The sequence below is a fragment of the Myotis daubentonii genome, chromosome 7, assembly GCF_963259705.1.
Source record: "Myotis daubentonii chromosome 7, mMyoDau2.1, whole genome shotgun sequence".
NCBI lineage: Eukaryota > Metazoa > Chordata > Mammalia > Chiroptera > Vespertilionidae > Myotis > Myotis daubentonii.
This window is the reverse complement of record NC_081846.1, coordinates 49,698,454-49,724,699: the sequence shown is the minus strand read 5'-3', so window position 1 is coordinate 49,724,699 and position 26,246 is coordinate 49,698,454. Positions and strand designations below refer to the sequence as shown.

General features: G+C 39.5%; 1 pseudogene; it reads right to left on the bottom strand.

Annotated features, from left to right (window-relative positions):
* Positions 1–11,096: 11,096 nt before the first annotated feature.
* LOC132238844 (large ribosomal subunit protein eL15-like) lies at positions 11,097–25,884 on the bottom strand (annotated as a pseudogene).
* Between the last annotated feature and the right edge of the window lie 362 nt (positions 25,885–26,246).

The window sequence follows — 26,246 nt, the reverse complement described above, 5'->3', positions numbered from 1 at the left end:
AACTAAAACATTTGAATGGAAGTTAACATTCAATATCTGAATGCTTTATCTATCTTATGCCCAACATCCTGACACTGAAAATTGTTCTCAGTTTCTATTCAGGTAATTATAAATGGTCCCAAACTCAATCACTGTCAATAAACACTGTTTGCGTTAAAATACCAGGGTCATTCAACTTGCAAGGCATCTATGAAGTGGATCTGGTTGGGAAGTTTGGCAAGGAAAAAAAGGCTCCTAAACCACTGTATAGCCCAGCCGGTGTGGTTGAGCATCGACCTCAGAACTAGGAGGTCACAGTTCGATTCCTGGTCAGGGCACATGCACAGGTTGTGGGCTTGATCCCCGATGGGGGCCATGCAGGAAGCAGCTTATTGATGATTTTGATGGTTCTCTCTCATCATTGATGTTTCTCTCTCTTTCTCCCTCTCCCTTCCTCTCTGAAATCAATAAAAATAAATTTTTTAAAAATAAACCACTGTATAGTCACCAAGGCAGAATTCCAGAGAGAGGACATGGGATTCTTGGGAGTTCTTGTCTCTTGCCCCATGCACTCATTCTCTCACATCCAGTAAGTATACACAATGCTGTTGAAACCAGACTTTGGTTTTAGAAATGATGCATTGGAGCATGGCATCATTTAAATTTTATTTAAGGGGAAATTCCTGGTCTGTACATTTACCCTTTTAATTATCATTCTTAAACTTTGCTTTGCTTAATTTTTGACTGAGTATATTTTCTGAGGTTTCTTGACTAACAGGCCCCTGTCCGTTATGCACTGAGAATAAATACATTCTAAAAATGACTGTAGGAAAGAGGAGCAACGGATACATCATCCTCTTGGAGAGTATTGAGGATCTCACATGAGCTGTCCTGTAGGATTAACTTTCTATTATGTTTTGTTATTGTTGGGCATTCTCTCTCTCCCCCTCCCTTCATCCTTCCTTCCCTCCTTCCCTCTTACTGTCTCTCTCTTCTCATCCAGAAAATGCTGTGCAGGTGTTACTCATGATTGAAAATACACTCTGTTACAGACCATTTAGTTTATGTGCTAGAGCAAATACACACAGTTACAAACAATTTATTTAATAGAAGCAGTAGGTTTTGGTATCAGATCATACAGGGGTGGGCAAGCTTTTTGACTCGAGGGCCACAATGGGTTCTTAAACTGGACCGGAGGGCCGGAACAAAAGCATGGATGGAGTGTTTGTGTGAACTAATATAAATTCAAAGTAAACATCATTACATAAAAGGGTACGGGTTTTTTTTTGGTTTTTTTTTTTGTTTTGTTTTATTCATTTCAAACGGGCCGGATCTGGCCCACGGGCCGTAGTTTGCCCACGGCTGGCATAGCCTCTAGTTGGAGTGAGAGAGTCTAAGGACAACAGCAAAGAAAAGGAGTTAGCAGGTTTACACGCAGTTAAAGCAGAGGGAAGGGAGACAATTTGTGAGCAGATGAAGCAAAGCAGAAAAGGGAGAGTTTGTAGATTTCGTTGTCTGTACTGCCTTTGATCATTCTCCATGGTAGAAATTCCACTTGTGGACAGACAAGGGCAGAAGCAGAAAATAACAGCATGAAGTGGAATTTTTCTTTGTCAGCAAATGACAGGTATATCTTCAGAGAGGCACAATAGTGTGTGTTTTCTGGGTGAACAGCCTATGGAAACAGAATTGGGGCAGCAAATAGGAATTGGCAGGGCAAGAATCAGACCTCCAAATGGGGGAGGGAGAAGAAAATTGGGGAAAGCTTTTCAGAGTGCCAGGGCACAAGCCAACATTTTAAAACAGGACAGGTCCTCTCAGGATAGAAAAGGAAATCAAGGTACAATCGCAGGGATCCGCCTATGCCTAACGCATCTCAAAGACTCCTGGCTGCCCAGAACTTCACACACACACACACTGGCCATCAGGCAGTATGGCTCTGGACCTTGTAGGGCTGGCCCTAGAGGCGGATGAAATCCAATCCTAAAGTAGAGGTAGAGGCATTTGTCATACTAGCAGCATTACTTTCTTTTCAATTTCTGACCTCTTTTGGAGTAACTAGGTTTATATGTCCCTGATCTATATCTAATAACAAAATCCATATTTTTTTATTTCTTTTGGTTGGCTTATTCAAAAATATTACCGTTGTTTTTTAGGATCCAATGTGCTTTCGTTGAAAAATAAATGTTTTTGTAAAGAGGGTAAAGAAAACAACTAATTACTCTCCCCAAATGTTAATTGCAGTACCAGTACTTGTTTACTTGGAATCTTTGTATAATAATCATAGGCTTTGATGTAAGCTACAGTACTAATGTACTGTAATGTACATGTAATTTCCATTTGTACTAGAGAATTCCCTGCACAGATATTCTGAAGTTAATGAATGTATGCAATATATTACAGACTGTGTATTCCTTCTTTTGATATGTGAGTGAATTATATAAACAATTGACCCCTCTTCTCAAAGTTGAGGCTGAAATTACCCCAAGATAAATACTTTAGTGTCTTTTACCTGACATTGGCCAGTTTTCGACTTTCAGATGACCCGAATAAGTAGACAATGTCAGATATTTAAAACTTATCTATCCCTTTTAATTAGCTTTTAATTAACTTTATATGCCCTTTCATGAAGATTCAGTATTTTATAATCATACAGAGTTCATGACATCTGCATAGCCTTAATGCAACCGAAGCCAGAATTTTACATGATAATTGCTTACTGAAAATGAAATAGCATGGCAGACAATTAGCTCGGTCTTTAATAAGAATTGTATTGCACTGCCTTGGGAATCACATGCTTTAAGAAAGAGTTATTTAGAATTGGATAGAACCCAGGAGTTGTGAAAACTGAAATTCCTAAATCAAGAGATACAAATAATTTTAGTCAACCAGAGAAATAAAAATGTTATTGGGCCAAGAAGTACTTCTTCTCCTTGCCTCTATCTTTACTCCACTCTCATCACCACCCCCAAGAAAATGCAGCAAAATGTGTAAAAGAAAAAGAACACTCAATGATCAAGTAGGTCTAAAATTATATTATTGAAAAATCTAAATTCTTAAGGGTAAAAATTCTACTCTTGCCTGAAATACCATAATTGTCTGTGAAGATACCCTTGAGGTCTTCTCCAAAATGTTACTGAACTGATGTCACCATTTACTCTTTTGTGATGTTTCTCTAAGGTTGTAATGAATCTTGCTTTGGAACTTTATAACAAAAACTAGAGGCCTGGTGCACGACATTCCTGCACTGGTGGGGGGAGGTGTCCCTCAGCCCCGCCTGCATCCTCTCACAGTCTGGGACCCTTCGGGGGATGTCCCACGCTTGGGAGTGGGCCTAAGCTGGCAGTCGGACATCCCTCAAGGGGTCCTTAGTGCTGCTGCAGAGGCTTGAGAGGCTCCCTAGCTGTGAGCCTGGTTTCTGGCTGAGCAGCGCTCCCCCTATGGGAGCGCACTGACCACCAGGGGGCAGCTCCTGCATTGAGCGTCTGTGCCCTGGTGGTCAGTGTGCATCATAGTGAACGGTCCTTCTACCATTCAGTCAATTTGCATATTATCCTTTTATTATATAGGATAGTTTATAGAGTAAACGAACGAATTGTAAGACAATAGGTGACATGCTTTATTACTTGAGAAAACAAAATAAACTTAGAAACCTATTCAATGATGGCTTACATATGAATGTTGGAGTTGGTGAGTATTGATGCATTCTCCTTATTTTGGAGATATAAAAACAGACTAGCTGACTTTGTCTAAATCGCAAAGCAAAAGTTTTGCTTTCATTTAAGTCCAGTAATATATTATTTTTTAATTCCATTATGTATTAGCTAGAATATGACATATATTCTTAAACATCAAAATATTATCTTTTAATATTTTATTTGAAGGTATTTCCATTCTAAACTTATTTTCATGTATTTAGTTAGTACTTCATCTCAATTACCCTAGTTTATTGAAATTTTCCCAGCCATAAATCTTTTTGCTTCAAATGTAAACCTTAACAATATTGTTCCCTGTTTCCTATAAACTGTATTACAGTGAAGTATTGAGAAATATTTTACATTTGATATATTTAAGTGATGAGACTTCAACCAGTTACCTAGAAATGTACTTTAACATGTAATATTAGTCACCCACACCAATAGAGAGATTTTGCCTACATTTATCCTAAGCTTTTTTGACTCAATTCAATAATTCCTGGTTACAGAACAGTTTCTTTCATTATTGGTTTATTCTAGAGGCCAAAATGTAGGTGAATATTTAGGATGAAACCCACTAGTATTATCTGTCAACACTTACTCCAAAGCTCAAGGCCAGCCCAAGGTGGAGGGACCCAGAGCCCTAAAAGGGGAACCTTCCATGCTCAATGTGTTAACCCACATCAAACCAAGTTAATAATCTAAATACACCGATGTCAGCCCCCATATCTCCCAGACAGCTTAACATCTCATACAAATTCAGAAACAAATAGTTTTTGCTCATTTTTACTCTGTTATTAAAGTATTGATTAACTATTCAGGAAAACTTGAATGCTGCTGCCTCTATAATAATGCTGATCAAACATGTTGATCTGTTTAAAAATAATTGAAGACCTCCAATGGGCTTTTTATTATCTGAGTCATATTTATCAATATTTACCATGTTAGAAATTAAAAGAGAGACTTACATTTTTATTTTAAGAAACAATGTAGTCATTTTTATGAAAAATAAATGACCTTTTTCAAAAGAAATTTCTTTCTTTTCCAAAAGAAATTAGTAAGAAGATGGCACTTTTTTATAGTTTTGCATATCTAGTTATTATCTGGCCCAATAGAAACAAGTGGATTTTCATATTTGCTTTCACAGTCTATCTGTTGTGATCCATTATTTTGGTTGAAATATAAGAAGAAAACCGGGCCTCTTGGAGATACATAGTTGGAAAGGGGGGATATTATAAACCACCCAAAATGGTATCAGAGACACACAGGTGTCTGAGGCTCACACTTTGGGAATTGCTACTCCAGAAAATACAGGTCTTATGCCTAGTGCTTGGAGAACATGACAACAAAGGAGTCCGAATTTGATTATTCAGAAATGACAATAAGACTTGTTTTCCTAAAAAAACAAACAAACAAACAAAAAAAAACAAAAAAAAACATAAAAAAACATCAGTCAAACTCTGCTATGTTTAAGGAGTTCCTATAATTAAAATCTTGTGTGTCCCAGGGTTCATTTTAGCCCACTGTTCTCTCCTGTACTCTAATGCACTGCCCTCCAGACATTTTGGACTTTATAAAACTCTACATTCTGTCACCTAGAAGCTTTGGAACTTGAAGGACAGCTGCCCATTAAAGCCATAATATAAAGCCTGCATTTCTACCATTTCCTGGCATAGAAGATCTGAGGGGCTACTCCACCCTTCCCAGTTCTAAGACAACATAGCACTTTGCAGCTAAGCACATTATGGTTCTTTTATCCACTTGCTAATGATATCTTGATTTTCTTGTGGTCCTGGAAAGGCTTGGTTGAGTACTAATTCTATATACTTTTACAGTTCTTTTTTTCCTCAGGGATATATTTTGTATCTCTGGAGTCTCTGAACTAATAATTTGAAACCAAATAATCCATCTTCTGTAATAACTTCATCTTCTATAATGGAACTTATTTTCCCCCAAGACATTATAGTTCAATCCTTTTATGTTTCAGATAAGAAGACAGATACCATGAAGGACCAAATGAATTTCCCCAGGGAATACAGAAAGTAGAGCAGAATTTATACCCACCCCTCTGTGGGTACCCTTGACAGCAGTTTGGCTAAACTAATGGACTGGGATAAGTATGGTCCTAGAATTATACGCCTGAGTTCCCTCTCCCATACTCATGACCTCACATAATTGAAACATTCTACAGTTGACCCACTACTAACCCTAAACTTCAACATCATGTTAGTGTTAAAGAGGTGGGGACCTTCCTGATAGGATCATGAATTAGCTCAGGATCTTCAAGAATAAGGAGCAGCCCTAATCAAATCAATTAAGGTCACAGTAGATGTCCTCTGTAAGAGGGAGCCAGTTCTGAACAGTGCTGTGGAGATATTTAATTATTGCTAACCTACATTTGGAAATATTAAAAGGATAAAATTTTCTTCTGGTGTTTGGGATCAAATATACCTTACTAGATCTTGCTCTTTTAAGACAGAGATGTTGGCTTCTCTATAAAATTGATTTGAATAATTCTGAATTGCCACCTTTTCAGGGAGGAAGAAATGGCTTCTTTTGGAGCTATCCATGGTACTCAGCTCAGGGCATCATTTTTTCAGCCTGTTTTGTCTGCTTAGGTCTGCCCTCCTTCCAAGTATTTCTAGAACTTCTATGAAAGACTTTGTGAGTCTTCTGTGATTATTTCTTGACACAGTGCCTAGGTTTTTCATATCCAGAAACCTTACCCTGCAAGTTTATATTGCCATTACTGCTCCCTACCTATTTCTCTCCCTCTTTGTATAGCCTTGTTTTTGTCAGGAATCTCCCACCTCCTCTTCTGTCTTGGACTCCACTGGTCCAATCACATTGCTCTGCCTTAACCAGAGCAGCAGCCAAGGCTCACCAAGAGTAAGCAGTAAGCATGATGTAAGGATGACAGGAACATCTTCCTTGTCCCAAAGAGTTTCTCCCAATGTAACAAAATTCACATTTGGTGACGTAGCAATCAAAGAAAAATAGTGACTGAATTTATATAGGGCAATGGATTAAAAACTTAGATCTTTGTCTAAGTAGCATTCACAAAATCAAATCCCCATGGTATAGATATCATTATCCCATTTTATGGTCAAGACTCAAAGAAAGGAATAACATATCCAATTTAACACAATTAGGAAGTAGTAGCAGCCGTGTTTCATCCTTAGTTCTATCTGACTCTACATCCAGTGCATTATGCCTTGCAGAATGGTGTCTAGAGGAACCTCAGGCATCCTTCAATTCATCGCTGTTAACATGTAAGCAGCATTTGGCATGTGGACTTTAATATCACTTTGATTTGGGCACTTTATCATTTTTATGTCATGTGTTCATTCACCCTTGACTGAAGGCAGGGAAGATATATGTTTTTTACAAACCAAATGATTGAGTGCAGGTATAAAGCTATGTCACCATAAACATCTATCCCCTTTCTCTGTACAAGGTAACAGTCAATTAAATCAGAATGATTTGCTTCAGGCCAGAAGAAGCTCATTGACCAGCACAAGACATCTGTACTTTTTCTCAGCTTAGAGATGCTATTAATACCAGAAAGCCCCACAGCCAGAGTGAAGGAAAGTTTTGCAAGTGATGGATTTAAACTTTGTCCTTTGGGAGTTAGATGTGATTGTCTCCATCAGCTTTTGTTCACACTTTCGGAGCTCATTTTCTAGTTTCACTTAATCTTCACCCTCTTCTAATTTCAAAGCCCCAGGGCTCGAAGAACTAACTCTGGGCTAAGCACTTTCTTGACCAGTCAGCTGTTATTTTAACCAATGATATGCCACTATTGGTGAAGAGTTTTTCTCATTCTTTTTTTTAAATATTCAATACATGACTTTTGATGGATTTATAGAATCTTTTACCTCATTTTATGACTTCTATATTTTTTTTTGTTTTATTGCTTAAGGTATTACATATGTGTCCATTCCCCCCCCCCGCCCTAGACTTCTATTTTTATACTGTTTTCTTATTGTATAGTATTACATATCCACAGTAAAAAAAAAAAATGTAAAAAAGGGCATCCATCCTCCCTTATCCTAAGTTGAGGACTTTATTTTAACTGCTAAATACAGCAGTCATAGGTTGTCCTCCCAACCCCACAATGCCCAAAGGTTCTCTTCACTCTTAAAGGCTCTGAGTGTGTCCTAGTGTAGCTGGATGGTGGTGGGGCAGGGACTTTTGGTATCTGCCAGGCATGGCTCCCACATCTTTGGTAAAGTACTCACCCAAAGACCTTATAACCTGCCATTTAGACCAGACTCCCTCTCCTCTACCCTTCTTCCTCAGCCTCCTCCTTTATTCAAACTGTCGTCCTTTTAATTCCTTCCTATCGAAGTCCTATATTCTTATCATTAATGATTCTTGGGTTATCTGGAAATATTTTTAAATCTACTAAAGCCAGAGTTCATCAGGAAAAAAAATGATTCCCCTTTTCAGGGACAATGAAGTCTTCAGAATATAACCTTTATTCCCTCTAACATAAGGGAATTACTTCTGTTCTTTGCTAGAGATAATTATATTCCTCACCCTGACTGAGTCAAATTCAAGGGCAAGAGTTATTTTCATATCATGGGCTAAATATTTAAATGCCATATGTACATATGAAAGGGTATGACTAACATTACCTAATGTGATAGTGTTAGAAGTTTGGGCCATTGGGAGGTAATGTTTAGATGAAGGCCCTCAAATGGGATTAGTGACTTTATAAGAAGAAGAGAGATCTGAGCTGTCTTTATCTTCACCTGGTGAAGACACAGCAGGGAGAAAACAAGCCAGGAAGAGAGCTCTCACCAGAATCCAACCACACTGGCACCCTGATCTCTGACTTCTGTCCTCCAGAACTGTAAGAAAAAAATTTCCGTTTAAGCCACCCAGTCTATGGCATTTTGGTACAGCAGCCCAAGCAGATTGAGATGCATTGTCTTCTAGATGTATTCATTCATTCATTCATTCATTCATTCATTCATTCATTCATTCATGTGTTCGTTCATTACCTGCTATTTTTAAATTAAAATATCATTATAGTACAGTGTGTTTTTAACCTTTTTTACTTAGTAATTCATGATAATGCCACACTGTACTATTATATGCCTCTGTCTTTGCATTAGTTTCCTGAGGCTGGTAAAACAAATTACCACAAACATGATAGTTTGAAACAACAGAAATTTTTTACTTAACAGGTCTGCCGGCCACAAGTTTGAAATCAAGGTTTTGGCAAGACCACACTTTCTCCTGAGTTTCTAGGAAGAATCTGTTTCTTGCCTCTGGTAGCTTGTGCTGGCTGGAGGTGGCCTCATAACTTTAATCTCTGCTTTCATCTTCATAATGCCTTCTCCACTGTATATGTGTGTGTGTGTGGCTCAAATTCCTTCTGCCTCTCTCTTATACTAGTAAGTACACTTGTAAATGGATATAGGGCTCACTCAGATAACACAGGCTAAATGCCTATCACAAGATCCTTAACTTAATCACATTGTTTGCCATATAAGGTAATAGTCACTCTTTTGCCATATAAGGGGATATTAACAGGTTCTAAGGACTAGAAAGAAAATATAGCTTTGGTGAGATGGCATTTTTGTTTAAGTCTACCAAAATCTACCTTCTGTCTTCAAGGATTCCCAGCCATCCCACATGTAAAAATACATCCCAACCCAGTATCTACTCAAATCTCAACCCATTCCAGAATCAACTCAAGCCCCAAATCTCCTCTGAATATTTTTGGCTCAAAAGTCCCATCATAGCCCAGCTGGCATGGTTCAGTGATTGAGCACCGACCTATGAACCAGGAGGTCACAGTTCAATTCCCGGTCAGGGCATATGCCCGGGCTGAGGATGGATCCCCAGTATGGGGCATGTAGGAAGCAACTGATCAATGCTTGTCTCTCATCATTGATGTTTCTAGCTCTCTCTCCTTCTCCCTTCCTCTGTGAAATCAATAAAAATGTAAATTACAAAAAGAGTCCCATCATATAAATCAGTATGTGTGAGGACTGGGCAAAATTCCTCTCCATCTATGGACTTAAGAAACCAGAAAACAAGTTATCAGCTTCCACAATACAATGGTAGGCATCAGATAGCAGTTACAGATATTCCCATCTCAAAAGGAGGAAAAATGAAAAAAATTGTGATCTAAGTCATTTGTAGTCATATGTTTTTGCTTGTCATACTGGCCACCAACAGTTCTATGTTGCTTCCCAGTGACAACACAGGATCTTTATCCAGACATCTTCCCACTTTCAGGGTTGATATTAAAATTTGGAAGCAAATCAAGGGGTCTTAAACTCCTCATAGGCTTTTTTTTTCTTTTTCGCTACACTCAATTTTGTTTTCTGCTTGATGGCATTATAAATAGATGAAAGTTAAGCAGCTTCTTTTGAAAGTTTGCCAAAAAGTTTTAGCATGTTGGTGCCACAGTGAGGGTCATTTATGATGTGTGAGTCAGCCACAGCAGCTTCTCCTGGCTTTGAAAATCCTGGAGATTTGGCTATTTCTAGTGTCTTTATTTTTTTTTTAATCTTTATTGTTGAAAGTGTTACATATGTCCTCCTTTCCCCCCCATTGACCTCTTCTAGCCTGCCCCTGTCCCCTGCCCCAGGCCTTTCTGTGTTATCTGGCACAGGACAGACACAATCTTCTTCATGCACAGTGTTTTTCGTGTCAGAGCTGTATCAGAGTGCATTTTAAGACAATTGAAATGGCAACTAAAATGACAATTAGCAGTATACCAGTAAAGTTAAAGTTCAGCATATCACTACAAATAACTAAATGGAGTAACACAGATAAACAGAAACCTTTCTCTTTATATCCAGCTACATTTGCACATGCAGGCAACATCTTGTGTCATAATTGCCCACCTGCTTAGTAACTGTTGAGTTGTTTTGAGATTGGTTGTTAGATGCTTTGAAATTCCTGAAAAGCAAACCATGTTATCTTAGAATAAGATGATGCAGTATTTCTATGTAATTAAATGTCCTTTTGGGTATTATTTTTAATGTCCACATATTACTTTATTGTATGGTTGAATACAACAGTCTTCTTATTGAGCAGGTAGTTTGTTTTCAATTTTTCTCTATTTGAGGTTTTTAATAAATATCCAGATGATGAAACAGAGTTCAGATATTTAAAATTTATTCTAGAAAGTATCTTAATGGGGAATTAAAAAAAATAACCTGGGTTAATATACAAATTAAAATGCTGGGAGGTTTTTTTGGTTTTTTTTAATCCCAGTTTCTTAAATTTTCACTCTTATTTTAACATGCCTGTGTATTCTTTGTTTGAATAAATTGACTAGCTAGCCAATTAAGTCATTATCAATCATTAGCACCTTAGCTCTGTAATTATTAGATTAGGGTTTTTTGACTTTCCTAAATTGTTTATTAGGTGAGAATTTTACGACCATTACTTATATTAGTGGTAACAGTGGAGCTGGAGAGTATTGTGTCTTCTCCAGGCTGCACAGCTGGAACCACTAATAGTGTGGTGGATCGTGCAGCCCTTTCCACAGCCACAGTGCTTGCGGCCTGCAGACGACAGCCCTTGCATCTCCCTGTGCTTGTGGACTGGTTTGGTGATCCACTGGTGTCAGAATTCCTCCTGATAGCCTATGGAATGGATCGATGAGGATAACCTCAGAGAATTTGGTGTGGAATCTTCATCAAGCCAATAAGAATCCAGGACCCTCAGAGTCCTACAGTGGCGTCCAGCTCAGACCTCAGCAACAAACTGAAGGCTTGGAGTGAACTCTAGCTGGTTCACACCATGATGGACAGGCTTGCCATAGGTCACACCCATGGACCAGGGTTTTTGCAGCCACCACAATGCACATGAATCCGATGTATGCCATAACCTCCCTTGGCCCTGTATCCCAGCTTGCGTGCGTGATGGAGCCGGAGGGGACGGGGTCTCTGTGGAGCACAGATGGCTGGCGGTACTGCCAGCAGTGCACCCTGAGAAGGAAGCAGTTTACATCAGGATGCTCCTTCCTCCATAGCTCCTGGGTGTGCGTGTAGGTGTCCAAGGCTTACCTGATAAGTGTGGCCAGACAGAAAGGAGGAGCCTGTTAGATCAGTTACTTGTTTTTTAATATATACATATAATTGATTTCAGAGAGGAAGGGAGAGGTAAATAATAATACCAATGATGAGAGCAAATCATTGATTGGCTGTCTCCTGCATGCCCCCTACTGGGAACCAAGTCTGCAACCCAGCCATGTTCCCTGACCAGGAATCAAAATGTGACCTCCTGGTTCATAGGTTGACACTCATCCACTGAACCACACTGGCTGGGCCTGTTAGATTAGTTTTAATGCACTGGAAAGACCAGAGGAAGAGGGCTTCCAAGGGGGGAGTCTATGGAAGAGAAGAGATTAAAGGGAAAGGCCTGGACCATGAGGGAGTGTCAGTGGAAGTCAGTCTTGCCCACTCAGAAGGCCACCTGAGAATCAGTAGAAGGTGAACTTGTTGAATGGTCAAGTGGTGGGTGCTAGCAAGAATGATGGAGGAGGGTAGAAAGCAAACTTTACCTACTTCTCAATATACCCTAGGGTATTGCTTGCATATTCTTTTTTTAAAAAATATATTTTATTGATTTTTTACAGAGAGGAAGGGAGAGAGATAGAGAGTTAGAAACATCGATCAGCTGCCTCCTGCACATCTCCTACTGGGGATGTGCCCGCAACCCAGGTACATGCCCTTGACCGGAATCGAACCTGGGACCTTTCAGTCCGCAGGCCGACGCTCTATCCACTGAGCCAAACCGGTTTCGGTGCTTGCATAGTCTTAACACCACTACCCCTTCTCTACTGTAAACTGCAGGTGCAAATAGTGAATACAAGGGTGATGCTAGGGAATTGGGGAAGAGCTGTGTAAAAATGGAAGCCCTGTGTAAAAATGGAGCACCTGCTCAGTGATTGTATTTATAGTTGTGGGAGGAAGACGAAAGCCTGGGATTGTGTACTGAGACACACCTCGCCAGGGACAGCCGAGGAACCTTCTGCTGAGTAAAAATTGTCTGCTCCATGTATTTCTCCCTCTCCCTATTTTTTAAGGCTTTTCTTTACATTTTTAATAAATGAAGTCTGGGTTTATGCTTCAACATGTTGCCTTACCATATGTTAGGCTTTATTTTTATCATTCACTATGTCCCTCCATCTTGAGTGATGTATTTTCAATGGTCTCCTCTTTCCTACCCTCTTTCTATACATTTAGCCTCACATCAGATACAAACAGATCCAAAAGAATCATGCACAGAGGTGAAGAGGGAAAAATCCCTTCAGGAAAAGCATGAAAAGAGCTAAGGGCATACCACTGACCTGCAGGGCAGCAGGTGGTGGCCAAGCCCTCCCTACCTCTTCCTCCTCCAATTAGACCCATTTCTCCTTCATAGACAGAATCTCAGGGTCCGTGCCTGCCTGCATGCATGTACGTATGCCTGCTGCCTGGTGAATGAGGCATCCACACACTAGCCTTATAGCTGACCTGTAGTGCCCAGTAGGGTACTGGGCCAGCATTGTCCCAGGAAAAAAAGGAGCCCGTTGTTCTTGATAAAAGTGCAGAATAGGACTGCCCTTTTAAATGCTGCTTGACACTGTAAAAGCTCAAATCTATTTTCTGACTTACTATAACCACTGCTCATCCACAATGTTACTCTCTAGGAGTCTCTAAATCTATTTCAGAGTCCTTTCTCCATGTAAACCAAGTTACATTTTCTTCTAGGTTGAATCACATTTCAACATTTTTTGTTTGTTTTAAACTAGATTTAGTACAGCATGTCTCAGTTCTTAATGGTTCTCAAGTCCCAAATTAGAAAGCTCTTTAAACTTCACTAGCAAGGTATTGTTTTCTTGCTTCTTCCAAATCTCTCACTGTGTTAATATAGAAACTAATATTTGTACAGTGCTTTACAGTTTACAAAATACTTTCAAACCCATCATCTCCTGAGATATGGGGTATTATTCAGAACTCTTTCTCCAAAGCAGAGACTGAGATTTGAAGACTTCACTGGTTTATCACAGCCTACCCAGCTGTTAACAGAGCTGAGATTGAAGCTAGTCTGTCCTTCACAACATACCTCTCTGCCTCTACCACAACCCATGTGTTTCCATACAAGCAATAATGAGTAGCAAATATGCTATTATTGAACAGGTGAGAGAATAAATCTCAGTTTCTAAAAACATGTTGCAACTCTGAAGTTTTGTCAGAAATGTGTTCTTTTGTTCCCATTAGCCTAAAAGCAACACACACAAAAGCAGTAGCTGGTGCTTCTACAGATACTAATAGCTAACATTTATTACATACTTACAATGCACCATACTGTATACTCAATGCTTTCTAAGTACTATCTCAATGAATCCTCATAACAATCTATGAAAGAAGGTAAGGTCTTAGTCAACTCAGGCTGCTATAGCAGCATACTGTAGACTGGATGGCTGGAAACAATTTCTTTATCACGGTTCTAAAGCTGGAAGTCCAAGATCAGGGTGCCAGTATGATTGGGTGTTTAGTAAAAACTCTCTTCTTAGCTCAGATAGCTGCCTCCTCACTGTCTTCTTACAGGAAGAGAAAAGGTCCAGTCCTCTTCTTATAAGGGCACTACTCTCATTGAGGCCCCACCCTAATGACCTCATCTAAATCTAATTACCTCCCAAAGGCTCCATCTCCACATGCCATCATATTGGGGATTAGGGCTTCAACATATGCATTTAAGAAGCACCTAAGCAGAAGAAACCAAGATGGCGACATAGGCAAATACCTGAAATTGCTGCCTCGCACAACCACTTCAAAAATACAGCTAAACGACAAAACGGACATCATCTATCAACAAGTGAATCTAAAAATCACGTGAATAAAAAATCTGATGAACAGAATAAACTGGTGAATATAATAGAATCGGGGGCATAGAAAGGGAGTGGACTGACAATTCTCGGGGGGAAGGGGGTGTGGGGGTGCAGGAAGAGAAGAATCAGGGGCATAGAAAGGGAGTGGACTGACAATTCTCGGGGGGAAAGGGGTGTGGGGGTGCGGGAAGAGACTGGGCAAAAATCGTACACCTATGGATGAGGACAGTGGCGGGGGGGGGGGGGGTAAGGGCAGAGGGTGGGGTGGGAACCGGGTGGAGGGTGAGCTATGGGGGGAAAAATAGGAACAACTAATAATCTGAACAATAAAGATTTTTAAAAAATAATATAAAAAAGAAGCACCTAGTTGATAGCAACTAGTATCATCCTCATTTTGAAGCGGAAAACAGAGTTGTAAGAGACTATGTCAGTCACTCAAGCTAGTAAGTGGTGGGGTGGGGGCTTGAACCCTAGAAAAAATGGCTCCAGTGAGCACAACCTTAACCACTGAGCCATAGGGATTAAGATGTCTGGTTCTGTAAGCAATTAGGTTAGAATTTCAGCTGCAGTGATGACTAGCTGCATTCAATTGGGCAAATATTTAATCTTTCTGAAGCTCAGTTTTTCCATCTGTAAAATGATTAAATAAGTTAGCAAAAATTGGCAGCTAATCAGTAGTGAATAAATGTTGCTGTTTCACTTTTCTGCTTATAGACTGCCTCATGGGCTAATGCCTCAGAATCAGAATAATAGTGCTGATGGCTCTCTACGTGTAAGTGCATTTGTTTCTAGACCCCTTTGCCCTGGCCACCAATTGTCTTTTCCTAAGATTCTGTTTTCCCCATTCCTCAGTCCCGTGGGGGCTAGAAAAATATTAATACTTTTCCTCCCTCTAAGTTCTTCTGGCTGGGCTAGCTATCCAATTACCTGAGACAGGTTAACAGGAGAAATCCAAGTGTAAAGCCTGGGGAATGTACATAGGCATGAAAATTTCAAAGACAGTGAGGCAACATTGGGTATAAAAGATGTTTTTGGACAATGGAGACAGGAGGGGGGGATTAGATTTCAGAAGTGAGAATGGGTAATTTGCAGGTAGTTGAGGAAGAGGGGAACATACAAGGCAGGAAAATCCTTGTTAGCAACTCAGAAACAATGGACCAGGGGGTATCTAGCCTGAAGCCCCCTGACTTAATTCAAAATTTGGCTAAGGCAGCATCCTAAGGTCTCCTTCCTGAAGCAGATGTCTCTGTCTGAATCTCTTGGGCAGGAAAGGTTTGTTCTGAGTCTTTTGTTTCTTAATAGCTTAAAATCAACATCCCAAGAACTTCAGGGTGGCAAAATTTTGGTCCCTTCAGTCTTTAGAATTTACTTGAGAAACTCGTGCTTTACTTTTGACCTGGGATGGTTTGCTGAAGCTCTTTTGTTAAGCCCGCTGTACTGACTGGAAGGGCAGTGTTGTATACACAGCACTGCAACTGTTATAATGCTTCCTATGTGAACATGGCCAAGAACAAAACACTAAGTTCAGTGTCAAACCGGATGCCATTGTGACAAAACAAATGCAAAATGCCTCTAATTGGAACAGACGTTTTATGATGGAATATTTCTGTAAACTCAGTCCACACAGTCGCCGTAGCCAAAAGTAGAATACATTAAGAGGCAATAAAATTGTAAATTGGACATGTGAATAAGCTTTATTGATATTGCAAAATATTGTGGTAGAACTTGCTGTCAAATCTCCTCATTTGGGGGCACCACATTAAAAAGAAAAACAGTAAGAGTTGTGAGTAGTACTGACGTAATTAGAAGTTGAATCTATTTGGATTCACAGCACTCACTGCAGACAATTACAGTTTTAAACTTCCAGCAGATGGCCAGAATTAAATCCTGGTGAGCCTTTCCGCAGCAGTGAAGCAGCCACGCAGTAAGATCTACCATTGTCCAGGATTTAACTCCCCTGGAAATAAGCTAGTGGGATGGAAACTGCTGAATCACATAGTGTGGCTGTAACTTCAGCAGAACAGCTGCTTCCACTGTAAGTCCCTACTGTGTCTGCGTAGGACAAAATCAATGGTCCATTTGGTGGGAAACCCATAACTGAATAGAGAAGGGAAAAGAGATAGAAAAGGGAGGAAAATGAACCCATTGAATTGGTTATTTGCTTTATATAAATAAGCAAATAAAGTGTCTTTAAAGGAAGGTATTGCTCTTATGGTACATGTAGTTTTGGCTCTCTGTTGATGTAACAATAATCTGTCATGGTCTTATAAAGAAGATAATAAGGTAAAAGAAAAAAAAAGAGGAAGCAAGGAATATTCTCTGGGAAATTTCTTAAAATTATGTTGTGATAACAGCCACCATTTTTTTGTGTTTACCATATTTGGGATGGTAATTCTCATAACACCCTAAGAGTTAGAAAGGGTTTTCTTTTTTTAACAGGCTTTATTTTTTTTAGGAAAGTTTTAGATTTACAGCAAAAGTTAGCAAAGTGTATAGAGATTTCCCATATACCTATTGCCCCCCACACACACTTAGCCCTCCACCATTATTGCCATTCCCACCAGTGAGTGGTTCATTTGAACCTGCATTGACACATCATTATCACCCCAAGTCCATAGTTTCCATTAGGGCTCACACTTGATGTTACACATTCTAATGATTTGCAAAAATGTATAATAGCATGTACCCATCATTATTAGAAACAATTTTTATTCCCATTTTATTCCTGAAAAGACTAAGGCAAAGGAAGTCTCATGGTCAGTAAGTGTAGCTGACCTAAAAAGGGTCTGCTGGATCTGACCATGAGGAGGTTGATTTGTGATGCCTGTGAGAGCACGTGTAGGAGAGTTGTCGGGTGGAGGTGAGAAGAGAACCTGACTTTCTCATCAGCAGGATCTCCGGAGGCAGGCACATGAAGAGAGTCTATGTGGGCACCTACACAGTCACTTGGGTGGATGACCACTGTAGTAGCCTACCTCTTGGTGCCTCATTTGCTTAGGTAGTTCCTAACTTTTGAAAACCATTTTAACTGAATACAGTTTGACTGCCACTATGGTCCTGTAAGGCATGCTGTCTCCATTTTACAGATTAGCAGTAGAGGCACAGAGAGATTCCAAATGACTTGCTAAGAGTGCAGAGCCTGTTGCCAATGAAGTCAATATGAAGACTCAAGACCATCATTCTACTATTGAACTTAACATTCTTCAGGGCCATTAATCTCTTGGCTCAGGTTTCCACAAACAAGGCTGATGAGAGAGATTTTATAGTGATTGATAGGATCTGTGAAATCTTGTCATCCCTTCCCCTTCCCCAGTGTGCTAGGCAAAGGCCATTGATATACTTACGTTATTAGACTAACTTCACTTGAGAGCACCAGGCATTTTGCCATTTCCTGGTTTAACCTACGTAATATTACCAAGCTTGCAAGGCCAGGAAAGTAAGCAGCAGGCAGTGTAAGTTCAAGGTCATAGAGTGAGTCAGAAGAGCCCAGGCTGTTCAAGTCCTCAAGCAATATGTCACCCACCCCTTGTGCACGGACAGGACATTGGCCTCATTGATTTATTGACATCTGAGAGTCATATTTATGGGTCTATAAAAATTATTGGTTGCTGCAAAGATTCAGAAACACAAGTCCAGGGAGTGTTCTGCAGCATAAATTCCCCAGGGATATATTCTAGAGCCAATCAGTCAGGAAGTAAACATGTGTTGGTCCAGTCATTATTCATCCAAGCCAGGATATAAAGGAAAAAAAAATAGCAGTGGTCTTTGATTTCATTTCCTACCAGTTTACAAGTTTGTTTGCTTGTGGCTGCTGCTGTAACATCAAGTTAAAGCAATTTCCAGGCCATTATTGCTCTGAGCCAATAGCAACTTTTCGGTTTCTGTCCTGAATGCCTGGTAAACTTTAGAGATTTCTCAGACATCAGCAAAACATCAAATGATGTGAGTGAGAGTCCCATGCATCATGTGAGTCCTTGGTCAGGAAATCAGCAGCGTGATCCATTTGTTCCTGAGGGCATTAGAGGTTGTGCAGGCAGCCCTGACAGCCACAATGGTCACTCTTTTAAAAGTACTTAAATGTGGATCGTAGAGAACTGAAATAAATTATGAAAAATTATCTTCTAAAATTTCCTTCAAATACTATTCCTGAAACTCTGTTCTATTAAATCAAGCAGATAATGTAAAGAGGAGACAGAAAGATGTACTCAAAGTCAGTTTACTTCTTTTTATCTTGTTCTTTCTGCATTTTGATTCTTACAATTTTTCTTTTTATATGTGTTTTCTCATCCATATTTCCTTGCTTGATTTTCAACTATTTTCAAATACCTCATTAATAATTGCCATATTTCTGCCCCTTCTCATTTTTCATATGTTCAGTATTTTATCTCTTCCCTTTCTGCTTATGCTGCCATCACCTTCTCACTCTTTCTTCAAGTAACTGAGTTTGCACATGGTTTTATATTTTTTTAACAAATCACTCCAACAATATTCCAACTACCTCTAGAGAAAGGAATACAATCTGAAATATAAATCATCCTGAGCCTACTGAAAGCATGCTCAAGCAAGGCATTAAACACCCTCTCCCAATTCCCAAAACCACTGAGAAATAGCTTAGGTCAGCAAGAGAGGACGTGGCAAAGGTGAAAAATGATAGTATGAAGAGCCCCGGGTTATATCAAATTTTGCTTTTTTATTACTTTGGACTTGCCAATAAATTCTGGGAGCCATGCCTTTTTAATATATTTCCTTGGCCTCTGCTTACTCCAGTATTTGGAAGATGAAATTCCAATAGACTATCTAGAGACCTTTTGCCCCAACATACAGCTAAACATCTCAATTGTCCAACCACAGAGCAAGAGCAATGAGATATGAATTTCAATCTGTTTCTCCCTTTGCCTCTTAGCAGGAACTGTTTATATTTGATAATATGTAACATAATATTTGAGAAACATTTTTACTGACTCAAACCTAGTTGTGGAAAAAAAATACACACATGTCTCCTGCAGATTGTGTGTGTGTGTGTGTGTGTGTGTGTGTGTGTGTGTGTGTACATACATATATAAAATCACTAAAGGATGAAAAAAAAGGGTTGAGGACAGGAGAAAAAGAAATAATGTTGATGCTGAAACCAGTTTGGCTCAGTGGATAGAACGTCGGCCTGCGGACTAAAGGGTCCCAGGTTTGATTCTGGTCAAGGGCATGTACCTGGGTTGCAGGCACATCCCCAGTGGGAGTTGTGCGGGAGGCAGCTGATCAGTGTTTCTCTCTCATCGATGTTTCTAACTCTCTGTCTCTCTCCCTTCCTCTCTGTAAAAAATCGATAAAATATATTTTTTAAAAAAACAAGAAAAAGAAAAAAGAAATAATGATGATTCACTGAGCTTCTACTCTGTCCAAAGTGCTTTTTAAGATATATTACTGTATTTAATTTTACAATTTTCCTCGGAAGTATTTACAACTATAACTTTTAAAAAGATAAGAAAATGGAGGCATAGGTTGGTTAAGTAACTTGCCAATGGCCACCTAGTAAATGGTAGACTTATTTATGAATGAAGATTTTGATGATGGTGATGAAGAGGAAGAAGAAGGAGTAGAAGAAGAAACATTCATATACATTTCATTTACAGCAACTTTCTGAAGTAGGTAATATTATTACTTCCATTTTATTGATGCAGGACTAAAGAATAGCATAAGTAAAATTATTTGTCCAAGCTACAGAGCTGATGGGTAGAAGTGCCAGGATTTGAACCACAGCCAACTGATTTCAAATCCCACACTGACAACTCCAAATCCACTTGCTTTCCACTCTATAACCATGTCTCTTGAGACATTTGAAATGAAAATTTAATACCAAAAATATATTTAGTGCCATACTTAAGAAAAATAAAAATACTGTTTCATTGAAGATGTGAATAGCACATCAATGTAGCCCAAGTACAGGAAGGGCTATGTCAAAAGGTAATCCATGCCTGGAAAGTGTTTATCAACATCTTGTCATCACTGCAGTACATGTATGTCTCTTTCTTCAAGATGTAGTAAATATTCAAGGTGGTGTAGGTAGGAGATGGAGAAAGCCACCTCACTAACAGAGTCAGCACATCCAGTTAACTCTATTGCTCATGCAGAATTAGCAGATTAATAAATATAAGGAATTGCATAAACCCAACTAAAAACAATTCCAGATGTTAGGACTCTTAATAAAACCAATTAACTCATTCTAATAAATTCATTTTACAAGGTTAAAGCAATTAATGATGCCCACTCCTTTGATATTTCTCACAAGCAATGCAGTTTTTAAAATATATAATTCTAATAATTTATCTTTTAACTCTTTAGATCCCCTTGACACTCACAATGTCGATTTTGAATGCGTATGTGGAAAAGTATGGACTTATAGGAACTTACATTCATTATTTACTGTGTGCTAAGTTCTTTACCTGCATTTTGTTTCCTGAGGTTAATACTGCATAATCACTATTAAATGGATGAGGTAACAATGGCTTCATGAAATTAGTTAATTTTCCTGTGTCATATAACTATTACAAAGTTTGGCTTCAAATCCAGGCCTTTATGAATAGTGCAGATTTTCTTCCAGGCGCTGGGAGGAGCTCCTTTCTTGCCTGGCTCTAGGTGTTGCTGATTCAGGGGTGAGGACAAGATAAGGAAAAGAAGCGTCTTTACTCTTGTGGTGTGGTTTCCGGAATTACTCTTATTTATTCTCTTGGTCATGGACGAGGACTTCTGTTGCTTCTTGAGTTGTTGGCAGCCAGACAGTATCTGTATGGGGTGGGGCAAAAGTAGGTCTACAGTTGTGAGTATGCAAAGCACAGAGTTTATTATTGTGTTATTATGTAGTAATTATTGTATTATTTTCCATGTGAACAACCACAAACCTACTTTCAGCCACCCCAGAAGTTAGAGTGGAGAAGCATAAAGGAAAGTAGATGTTAGATAACATGGTTAGGACTAAACCAAGTTTCTCTTGGGAGCCAGTGTGTCTGCTTCCTTGTGAATATTAATGTAAATTGGATGTTTGGTTACATGTCACCAAGCACATCCTAACAAATGAAATTCCTTTCTTCAACAAACATCTACTAAGAATCTACTAAACGTTAGGCTTTGTGATCCAAAAATAAGATTTCATTCATGCCCTCAAAGAAGTTTCAATCTGGTAGGAGAAACAGAAGGTGGGATGATGATGAGGTAAGAGTGGTCCATCACATATGCAGGTAATAAAAGGGTACATTGTTTAAAGAGAATTTTAAAAATAATAAAATTGACCGGAAAATAGTCTTTATATTATCTCCATGCACTGCCAAGTCTAAATAATGGAGTGCAATAATAAAACACTCCTCCCTGCCAGGTAGACCATTCCCACCGCCTTCATGACCCTAAACCTTGTGTGCCATTGTTAAATGACGACTTATGAATCACACTGTTATCTTTGAGTTTGAAGCTCACATTTACAGACATAAGCCTTTGTAAAGAATGCTGTTCTTTGTTCCTATGGAAACCAAAATCTTGATTGCAATAATGGAGTAGATCTAGCTAACTATAACAACATTGGCAACAGGAAGTGTTCAATTTAGTACTGTATGAAGGCAACTTAGGAACTAATTGAGACCATTTGAAGGTATATAATTAGGTAAGGAAAATTATATGCCACAAAATATTAATACTATGAAATGGAGAGCTGAAATATTCTTTTAATTTGTCCTTCCTGAGGAATTGATGACATTTTCCATCCAGGTGAGGCTAAGAGAACAGACTCTGTAATAACTGAAAGACCAGACATTCCTGCTAAAGTAGGTTAATCCATTGATGTTCTATGCATCTCGTATTCTGGCTGCAAGCTAGTCCTTGCCAGGAGGCTGCTTTACTCTGCCAGGGCTTTGTACTCTCACTTTCTCATTAAAGCTTGCTCCAAGGCTGATTGACGTGTAGTCTTTATGGTAGTAGGAAAGACAGTTGCTTCACCATTATAGCTTGACTATTTCCTACCTGCTGGATGCAGATTACAGTGAATGAACAAGTAACATGGAGTGGGAGAGCTGATGCTGGTGGAATCAGTCCTCACAAGGGAGATGAGGAGGGTTTGTATACGCAACAGGAGAAAGTGAAAACATTGAAAGCTGTGAGAATTGTTTAAGGAAAGATATAAGAACATCTTAATCTTATGTATTAATATATATGTATGTATAGTAAAGGAGAGGAAAGCAGCAAGACTAAACTATAAAATCTGGTTACCATTGCAGAAAGGTGTAATGTTAGAGCTAACATAGAAAGAAGTTGCATCTAGAACATCTGTGCTAATTATTTAGAAGCTTATTTGGTAAATAATGAGCCATAAAAAGGTGTGACCATCGAAATTACATCATTCTGATTTTAATTTTATATATTATTTGAATATTTAAAAATTTAAATATGTAAGTTATGAATAGTAATATGATTACTATCTATGAAAGTATCACCACCTTAAAGAACTACTCCCTCTGTCCATAATAATAGTAGCAGTTGATGAATGTAATTTGTCCCATAATAATAGTAGCAAAAGAAAATAAATATAGAACACAACATTTATTATTTAAAAACTAGATTAAATTAAACAATAAATTAAAAATAGTACTCCTAATTTTTATTTTGAGTGTTCAGATAGTTCCTGGATTTTTCAATAATCTCGTTACTGCATTTTAAACTTGTAGGTAGGATCCCTTGGCTGCGAAGCTTTGCTTTCCCTATGTGGGTGAGCTTAAATTATTGGAGCCATCGTTCTTCATTGCTTCCAGCATAACTTGTTGAAGTGACAGAACCATATTATCCAGTATTTCAGGAGAAATATTATCAAAAGTTAATATGGTGCCTCTTCTGCTAAGAGGAATATGTCTAGGTTTTTCAAGTTTTTCTCCATAATCTTTGCATTTACGTCCACAGTTTTGTTTTTTCAAAGAATCAACATTAGCATAAGATTCTCCTTGACAATTATTTTCGGAAGCACGTTTCCAAATTCTTGATATGGTCATTCTGTTGCACTTAAATTGTTTTTGCAGCTAACATAATTGCACCTTTCTGCAACTTTTCCTTTTTCTTTTGATGCATCAAGAACTGGACAATCGCAACTCGATCTTTGCTTGAAAACTCTCTTTTCATCTTACTTTTACAATGGGTTGATATTCAACTGAAATAAAACAATTGATTTCGATCAGCGGATGAAATTAGAAGAAATAGTTATAATTCGTAATAATTAGATTAACCTAAAAATTGAAAGATGTGTCAAAACAAATGACAGATGTCATGAAACATTGATTTTGATTGAAGGCTTCGCAATTTTGCGCTACAACATAACTTACAGTTTCATTCGCCAATAATTCCCGTTTGAATATTCACTTGCTACTATTATTATGGGACAGAGGGAGTAAAATAATTCTAACACATATGTATTTTATTTCTCCTCTAACCTGCTTTTTACTTCTTGTTCAGTTATCTATTATAATAAATTTTGTTTTATCATTTCTTTGCTATTTAAAAAGGAAAAAAAGTCAGCATGTAAACACCTCTAAATAATATTGGTTTTCCTTGGCTTTGCACTATAAAAATTATACTACATATGAGTGTCCCAGTGCATGGATTCGTGCCATTGAAAGGAAATTAATTAGAAGAAATATTTTAATATCGCTATTCGCCCTTTCTCTATAATAGAAGTGTCAACCAAATTCACGATCGACGAGGACAGATTGGCACCAGCGAGAGCTTTATATGCATTGCACATGTGCGAGTCAACTTAGTCTTTTATATATAGAGAATGAACTTGCTTTATTAGACCTCCTTTCTGATTTAGCTAAACTTTTTCCAGCCCAGTGAAACACCCCAACTTCTCTTTCAGGTAATTCTCAGCAACACAGCAGTAAATATCAACACAAAGCACATTATTATTGTAGATCATGCAGGGAAAACAAGGGTAAAATATTTAACTGTAGCAATGTTTGACTGTATTCTGCGCGGTGAGAAAACCTGAGGTCATTTTCAAGTTCCACCATTTCTTACTTCTTTTCGGTCAGGTCAAGTTTCTAAACTTTCTAAATCTCCTTTTTCCAGCTAAGGAAAAGAAAATAGGATTCTACCCAGTCTCCTATCTACCTACTCCAGGACTTCTGTGAGGATCAAATGAAATGAGGCATGTGAAAATGCTTCACAAACATTTGGTTAAAGTGTAAAATGTTTGCACCTGGCTATAAAGCAAGTTGTGTTCCTGGGCTGAAGAAACTCCAAGGAGGCTAGTCCCTAGGGAGAGGAAGCTGGGTGTTGCTATGTGACATCATTACCCGGTACCCACAGCGACCATTTCTGGGCTGGGCCGTGGGGTCTTGGCAGCATTGGCTGCGATTTGGTGGGGGTGTAGCTCCACGGTGGTGACTTGGGGGGAAGCTGAGTGTTGGTCAGCGCCAGGTCCATGGTTGGTGCTGTTTATTTTTAAATGGCCAGTGTGTGTCATGGCAGCTCCTGCATTGAGCGTCTGCCCCTGGTGGTCAGTGTGCATCATAGCTACCAGTCGGACAGAAACTTAGCCATATATATATATACACACACACACACACACACACACTAGGGGCCCAGTGCACGAATTCGTGCACCTTGAAAGAAACTGTGGGCCGCGAGGCTGCAGTAGACACAGGGGCGGGTCTTGGCCCATCCTCCATGTCCCTGCCCGGCACCTCCTGCCGCGGCCTCTGTCCCCTGATTGCCAGCAGCCCCACTCCCGTTGCCTCCCACCACCACAGCTCCCATGCGCTGACGGCACAGAGCAGTTGGGGCCCACGCTAGCAGTGGGTGCAAGTGGTGGCTGCTGCCCCAAACATCCCTCAGGAGCGGTGGGTGGAGGAGACGCCCTCAGGGGTGATCAGGGCTGGTAGCCACCACTTGCACCCACTATTGGCTCCGAACAATTGGCACCGGCACCAGGAGCCAGCAGCAGGTGCGAGTGGCAGCTTCGGTGCCAGCAGCAGGTACAAGCAGGGCTGTCGCCAGCAGCAGGTATAAGAGGCTGCTGCCAGCCCCAATCACTGCTCAGGAGCAGGGGGTGGTGGAAAAGCCTTCAGGGGCAATCGGGGCCAGCAGCCACTGCTTGCACCTGCTGATGGCACCGAGTGATAAGGGCCAGCGCCAGGCGCTGGCAGTGGGTGCGAGTGGTGGCTCCAGCACCAGCAGCAAGTGCAAGCGGGGCAGGCAACGGCAACAGGTGCGAGTGCTGGGCGGGACCATGGTGCACGGGAGCAAAGAGTTTTCAATAACCACCAGAGGCTTGCCCTGATGACAGCGACTGGCATCCCATCTTGGTCTGGAGCCCCCACTCACCTGCTCCACCATCTCACCGCAGCCATGTGCGCCCCCTGATAGTCAGTGCACATCATAGCGACTGGTTGTTCAGTTGTTCTGCTGTTCGGTCTATTTGCATAGTAGGGTTTTATATATATAGATAGTCTTCAGACTTGCTTTTTCTGTGACTATTACTTTCAAAGTTTATTGATATAGTTGTTATTATAGCTACAGTTCATTCCTTTTCATTGTTGTCTAATATGCCAATGTAAGTATACCACATTTATTTATCCTTATGCTCATGAACATTTTAGTTTTTTGTTATTATAAGCAATGTCTTTTAATGCACATGAGCAAGAATTTCTCAGGTATAGGCATACCTAGGAAAGGAGTTGCTGAAGTTACATTTATGA